This window comes from Physeter macrocephalus, chromosome 11 (assembly GCF_002837175.3).
Source record: "Physeter macrocephalus isolate SW-GA chromosome 11, ASM283717v5, whole genome shotgun sequence".
Lineage (NCBI taxonomy): Eukaryota > Metazoa > Chordata > Mammalia > Artiodactyla > Physeteridae > Physeter > Physeter macrocephalus.
Genome location: NC_041224.1, coordinates 157,593,234 through 157,600,085, shown reverse-complemented (window position 1 = coordinate 157,600,085; position 6,852 = coordinate 157,593,234). Strand labels below are relative to the sequence as shown.

The 6,852-nt window shown below is 50.9% G+C and overlaps 1 protein-coding gene across 6 annotated transcripts in view; it reads right to left on the bottom strand.

Annotated features, from left to right (window-relative positions):
- Positions 1-6,852, bottom strand: part of ADCK1 (aarF domain containing kinase 1) — a 115,185-nt gene that overhangs the window by 66,960 nt on the left and 41,373 nt on the right. The gene's annotated exons all lie outside the window — the stretch shown is intronic.

Sequence of the window (6,852 nt, the reverse complement as noted above, 5' to 3'; positions counted from 1 at the left end):
ACACACACACACACACACACACACACACACACACACACACACACACACACACACACCCCGCCATTCACCTTCAGTCTCCTGGTACCCAGAGCAGTCAATTCCACTCTCAAACTGCAGCCAGCCTCCTGACATGGCCCGATGCTTCTGATCGCCTTTCCTTCAAAACCTACCTGGTCCGAGTCCCACTCCCTCAGAAACTAGCGTTTGTCCAAGGCTTTCAACCAATTCTAATCTACTTATGATTCATTCGAGGACACACTGAGTTCACGCATTTGTCACCCACCCCTCAGTCATACTAATAATACTATCTGTTTGTTTGGAGGTCTACAATTTTTAAACATGGTCATATTCATTATTTTTTTAATCCTTACAACAATTTAGGGAGGCAAGTATTGGTATCTTTAAGGATAAGAAACTCAGATGTTTTGCTTATCAAGAAATAGCTAACAGGGGCTTCCCTGGTGGCGCAGTGGTTGAGGGTCCGCCTGCCGATGCGGGGGACGCGGGTTCGCGCCCCGGTCCGGGAGGATCCCACGTGCCGCGGAGCGGCTGGGCCCGTGAGCCATGGCCGCTGAGCCTGCGCGTCCGGAGCCTGTGCTCCGCGACAGGAGAGGCCAGAACAGTGAGAGGCCCGCGTACCGCAAAAAGAAAAAATAAAAAAAATAAAAAAATAAAGCCATCAAATTCCGTTGCACGGAGGAGTAGCCAGCATGTCCCTGGTTCCACTTTTTTAGTGCTGAGTCCACACAACGTGAGGTGTAGACAGGCTCAGGCCCCCATCTGGGGAACAGAAACACCGGCCGGCCGGCGCCATGGGTTCGCCGTGGAGTCTGGGGTGTGGTGCTGGGGGCTGGCCAGTGGCCGCCACCGGGTAGAGTGAGCCGCGGACCCTGCGCGTCCGGAGCCTGTGCTCCGGGACGGGAGAGGCCACAGCGGTGAGAGGCCCACGTAACGCCAGAAAAAAAAAAAAAAGAAAAAGAAAAGAAATAGCTAACAAATGTCAAAGGAAGGTCTAGAAAACACTTCAAACCTAGAGCTCTTTAACGCAGCAAACTTTAGCAGGGGTCTCCTGTTAACTGAAGGAAAACTTTACAGGGAGCATCAGGCACATTGGGTAGGCAGCAGGGCAGGCTGTGCAGGACAAGCCGGCCTTAACTTGCAGCCTGATGCCCACCTATCCTTCCAGAGTGGGAGGTGGCCCCCATCCACCCCCAGGCTACACATCCCCAGTCATCACCCCAGCTCAGCTGAGGGTCTTGGAATTTTGAGGGTCCTGCCTTCCTGGAGCTACAGTTCCTGAAGCAGGATGAAGCCATGGGCACACACAACAGACAAGGGAGCCCAGTGGCCTGTAGGAAACTGGTACCTTCTTCCACCCATAAGTCAACCGGGAGAGTGAATATCTAGGATGGACTTACACTCTCTTAAGTGCTATGAAGGATGCTGACACAATTAAGTGTGTACTGGAGGCAATAAACCACATAAAGAGATAAATAACCGTTGGCAACAAAGATGGAAGAAACGTTCAAAGATCCTACATAATTAGCTGCTGAGTGAACCATACAGAAAACCGTTACCTTAGGAATTAAGAAGAGAACACTGCAGCCCTGAACACCCTGGTCCCAGCAGCCAGGGAGCCATCTATCCACTCCCTCTATAGCGGAGGGATGCCCCACACTCCAGGCACACGCAAGCTGTCCTTAGGCCCTCAAGGGCTCTGCTGGACACCTCTGCATCCCGCCCCAACCCACTACTGGGGAAGCCTATGTCCACATGACTCTATCCCCCTGAACAGAGTGCTCCAGCCTCAGTGTGGACACCTGGTCCAAACTAGGACAAGGAGAGTCTTTTTTCCCTGACAGGAGGGTGCAAAGAGAAGGGAATTGACTCTAAGAATTAAGGCGGGGTGGGTGTGGGGAGAGAACACATTTCCCTGGATGAGTAAAAGGCCCGTGGGGGCAGCAGGGGGGTGGACTGGGAATTGAGCTGGCCGGTGTCAGATGGTAGACAGTCACTACTGTCCAAGGCCACACTCAAGTTCGGAGGAAGTGAGAAAGAAGGCAAACACGGTCAAATATGGAACTGGGCGTTTCCCCACCCTCCATGAGTCCAGGCTGTTATGAACAAATGACTCTTTACAGCTCAAAATCATCAACCCCAATTCCCACCCTGCCGAATAAGAGGCGGCCAGCAAGTCATCCACAATCCATTTGTCCTAAGGTACAGTGTGACCGGAACCCAGGTCCCACCAGAGACTCCCGGTGAGGCTGCCCTGGCACCCAGCTGCCCACTCCCCCAAGGAGGCATGCTCAGCCCTCACGCCAAAGCCACTGCAGGGTCAAGGCAGAGGACTGGAAGGCGGAGTGAGGACACACCCCGTTGTCTCTGCCCCTCCCAGGAAAGACATCAACCACTGTGTATTCACTGGGGGCCGACTGAGTCCCACGCCTTCCACCTCGTGGGGAGACGTGACAGAGCCACTCACACACAGAGAATGACACGTGGTAGCAGGATCACACTGAGGACCACGGAGCTCACAGAGGAGAGAAACAAAAGGGCTGGAATTAGAGAGGCTTGGCTCCTGGGGAGAAGCGGGGTGCGTGCAGCTCAGGAACACAGGGCCTCTAAGCTGCAAATCCACGCTTCTTTGCCGTGCGCTGTGATACTGGTGCTAGACCCTGTGTCATTTCTCCTTTGTCAGATGGGTCGCTATTAGGCTTTGTCAACAGGGGGTTCTGGGGGACACTGCAAGGCCACAGCACAAGGAGGCTCCCTTATTGTCCCTGTGCACTGTTTTCAGCTCATCAGCCAGTGGGTAGTGGCTTGGGGGTGACCACTTTGGGGGCCCTCACGGACCAGCCCACCCTCTGTAAATTTCTCCACTACCTGATGGGCCCCTCCTGTGGACCAACTCAGGCCCCATACCTTCCAGCAAGTGTTCTGACCACCCAGCAGGCGGCTCCTACACACTAGCTCCAGGTCACACCCTCCTACAAATTTCTCTGCCACCTGGCAGTCTGTTCCCATGGACCATGCCTGCCATCACGTCTCATCACCAGGGCAGCCCAGCATCCCAGCCTTGCAGGTGGGAGGCCCCCAGCTGAGTCTTTAGCTCTATTCTTGTTCACCACCCCCTCAGCCCTAGAGGGAGCAGGTGCTTTATGCATTTACTACTTCTGCACCTTTAGAATCTTCTTTTACTCCTTTAGGAGTTAACTACCTTTTCCTAGTGAATAAGTCTTTATATTTGAATTATAGGTATGACTAGTCCCTGGCTGATACATAGGATTAGCCCCTGAAATTGAACCTGAAAAGATTAGAATAAAAAAGGAGGGCATTTCAGATCGAGAGAACAACATAACAACATGCATCTGTGTGTGTGTGTGTGTGTGTGTGTGTGTGTGTGTGAGAGAGATGCTGAAGACCTGCTCCACCATTTTCTTTAGCCTGGATTCACATCTGCATTTATCTCTGCTGCTGGCAGCCCTCAGAAAGCATTAGCCTCACCCTAACAAGCCCTCCTACCACGGAGCAGAGCCAGGGCTCTGTTGCCCCTCACCTGTGGCCTGAGCCAGTCCTGGGCAGGGTGTCTCTTGGCACAAAGTGATGGTCACCTTCAGGACACTGTCTGGGCAATGCAGAGAGCCCTCTCTGGTCACACAAGCCCAGGAAGGCTGGTCTACTGCTGACTCACTGGTTACTTGGCACATCAGCCACTGGGGACAGAGACCATGTGTGTCCCCTGTAGACTCTGTGTACCCCAGGGCAAGCCATGCATGAGCTATAAATGTAGACTGATGACAACCTTGGGTCACACACTCACAAAACCATCATTCATGAAGCTGAACCAGCATCTACTGCAAATGGCACCCACATCTCAACAAAAGAAGCCCCAAAGTCACCTTCAACCAGCTTCTAATTAAATACACACACACACACACACACACACACACACAGAGTCACATGGGGGTGAGGGCCATTGCCACTAACCAAAGGGTGTAAATGTTCTTTTAAGGCCAAAAGACACAGATGCTGCATAACAGAGCAGGCACTCTGGTCTCCAGCGTCCCTTTCTAGCTCCAGCTCCTACAGCTCCACCATCCTTTGGGATCAGAAGGCAGGTCCCACTCAGAATTTCAAGAAATTCCCGGCTGAGTGCAAACTCCCTCTTTCAGCATTCACCTCCTGCTTGCTGGTACCTGGGATGGAGGACTGCCCTTCCCCCAGCTCACTGAGCATCCTTGCTTCTGGGATCTGTAAGTAATAATAAATCTTGTGACTCTACTTCCTCTGTGCGGGTGTATTTAAACTGTACCTTCAATCAAAACAACCCACTGCGTTTCACTTCCCCAGTGGAAGCTTGGATGCTGAGGGAGCTACCAGCCAACCGCATGTAGGAGGCTTGTGCTCCTTATTCATCAGGTCATAAACTACATATTCTTAATTCAATCCACCAGCTCTTGCTTCTCAACACTTGTTACTGCCCTAACACTGCCCACCCATTTGCTCACTGGACCCGAGTCCCGCCCTTACCCAGCACCTGGTTTCACGAGCTAGTTGGGTATGTCACTGCCGCGTGTCCTCACTGCAGAGTCCCCACACTCCCCCTTTCGTTCCTGCCAAAACACGGCAGGAACGCCTGGCAGTGTCTCTCTGCCCCTCCTCCAACTTTGTTTTCACTCCCAGCTCAGTAACTTGCCTTATGATTATCTCATTACCAATAACCTTGTTGTAATGAGTTTTAATCTGCCTCATATTAATTAAAAGCATTGTCATTAGCACAGAGTCACATGGGGGTGAGGGCCATTGCCACTAACCAAAGGGTGTAAATGTTCTTTTAAGGCCAAAAGACACAGATGCTGCATAACAGAGCAGGCACTCTGGTCTCCAGCGTCCCTTTCTAGCTCCAGCTCCTACAGCTCCACCATCCTTTGGGATCAGAAGGCAGGTCCCACTCAGAATTTCAAGAAATTCCCGGCTGAGTGCAAACTCCCTCTTTCAGCATTCACCTCCTGCTTGCTGGTACCTGGGATGGAGGACTGCCCTTCCCCCAGCTCACTGAGCATCCTTGCTTCTGGGATCTGTAAGTAATAATAAATCTTGTGACTCTACTTCCTCTGTGCGGGTGTATTTAAACTGTACCTTCAATCAAAACAACCCACTGCGTTTCACTTCCCCAGTGGAAGCTTGGATGCTGAGGGAGCTACCAGCCAACCGCATGTAGGAGGCTTGTGCTCCTTATTCATCAGGTCATAAACTACATATTCTTAATTCAATCCACCAGCTCTTGCTTCTCAACACTTGTTACTGCCCTAACACTGCCCACCCATTTGCTCACTGGACCCGAGTCCCGCCCTTACCCAGCACCTGGTTTCACGAGCTAGTTGGGTATGTCACTGCCGCGTGTCCTCACTGCAGAGTCCCCACACTCCCCCTTTCGTTCCTGCCAAAACACGGCAGGAACGCCTGGCAGTGTCTCTCTGCCCCTCCTCCAACTTTGTTTTCACTCCCAGCTCAGTAACTTGCCTTATGATTATCTCATTACCAATAACCTTGTTGTAATGAGTTTTAATCTGCCTCATATTAATTAAAAGCATTGTCATTAGCCAGCTTGGGTTGCGGTTGGGGGGGGCGGGCAGTGAATAGCTAATGAGATCAACTCAGTACTGATTAATTATTGATTGGGAGGGATGGAGCAAAGGCCCAAGGAGAGCAATCCTTTACTCGTGTCTAAATCCCCAAGAGTAGAGATCTCGAGCCCCAAACTTGGCAGAAAGGTACCAAAGCCAGACCGAATCAAAGGGGCTTCCCATCAGAATTGAGCAGTGTCTCCGATGGGATTTCGGGGTGTGACTGTGAGACAGAGACAGAAGAGACAGATGCACATACATACCCCACACATCACAGGAAGAAAGAGACAGTGAAAGACAAGGTCACAGACAGACCCCAAAACAGACAAGCCCCTTGACGGATTCTTCTAATCAAAGATTCAAGACCCAAAGGAAATGCACTGACATGTAAACAGTGTTATCTCTGGGCAGTGAGATTAAAAGAGTACTTTTCTTTATAGGTTTTTCTGTATTTTTCAAATTTCTTAAAACTAATATGTATTATATCAATAATAGAGGAGAATTTTAAAACATAATCCCTTCTTCAACATATTCTGGAAATAGAAAAGTCCAGCTGACAAGATTCTCCCATGCAGACTGGACCAGCTTGGTGCAGAATCCAGAATCTCTTCCCCAATTTTCCAGGGTGCTATGATCCACGTGTGTGTTTTTCATCCTGAAAATGGAACTGCAACTCCTTCATCCCCAAGAAATCAGGCAAGGACAGTCTCCAAGGTTGCTTTTCTGGATGTCACCCTTTGCTTTAAGCTCTCATTTAAGCAAAAAAGTAAAACTAACTCATCATGTCTTGGGGGAAAAAAAACAAGTTGCCGTTTATAAAAGTTTTGAAGGAGCTTGACCACAAATTTAATCCCATTCCTTGGGAGTGTCCTCTGTCTCTCCTCTGACTACCTGTCAGGTAGATCCTGGTTAAGAGCACAGGGCCAGCATCAGATTGCCACAGTCTATATCCCAACTTCACCACTCAGAATTTGGTGATCTTGGGCAAGTTATGTAACCTCTGTTTACTTCTGACTGCTCATCTATAAAAGAAAGACAGGGCTTCCCTGGTGGCGCAGTGGTTGAGAATCCGCCTGCCGATGCAGGGGACACGGGTTCATGCCCCGGTCCGGGAAGATCCCACATGCCGCAGAGCAGCTGGGCCCGTGAGCCATGGCCACTGAGCCTGTGCGTCCGGAGCCTGTGCTCCGCAACGGGAGAGGCCACAACAGTGAGAGGCCCG